The sequence below is a fragment of the Bison bison genome, unplaced genomic scaffold, assembly GCF_000754665.1.
Source record: "Bison bison bison isolate TAMUID 2011002044 unplaced genomic scaffold, Bison_UMD1.0 scf7180017851375, whole genome shotgun sequence".
In the NCBI taxonomy this organism is placed as follows: Eukaryota; Metazoa; Chordata; class Mammalia; order Artiodactyla; family Bovidae; genus Bison; species Bison bison.
The window spans coordinates 69426-70060 of NW_011481948.1; positions in this window are offsets into that span (position 1 = coordinate 69426).

Below are 635 nucleotides of genomic sequence, written 5' to 3' on the forward strand. Positions count from 1 at the left end.
TCAAAGGTACAGCCTGCTTTCTCTGGAGATGGGGCTCCGTCAGACCTAGGCGCGTGGCCAGGCTGGCACGGGGGCCCACGTCCGTCAGCCGCCCACAGACGCCAGGCAGCCTGCACACCCCAGAGAGGGCACGCCTTAACTTCGGATTTCAAGTCAGCAGAAGCCCCTTGTTCGTCAGGGGTTTTTCCTTCCGCTTCTCCCTGTCATTTCAGGGAGGTAAACCTGGGGAAGTGCCACTGGTAACCGGAATTGGATGAACTGGCTGCAGGGTTTATTTTGTTGGGTTTTTTTTTTTAAAAGAAACGTGGCCCAATTGAGTTTCTAGTTCTGTGTTCTTGGTAAACAGCAAGCCTGGGTCATAATTACTTGTTGCTGTGGTTATTGAGGTGTCCAGGAAATTAGCTTATTACTTCTGCTCTGCTGAAAATTCAGTTTTCAGTGTTTATTTGCCTAACATCTGGTAAATACTAAATGTATTTTTTAGGCTTTAAAAAATTTGAATTTAAGGTTTCTGATTAAACATTTATTGGTTTCTGTCCATAAAGATTTACTGTTGCTGGTCTTGTGAGGGAAAGCCTGTGTCCAGCGGCAGGAAGGGGCATTTGCCCGCCTCTCCCAGACACTGCCCTCCCCAC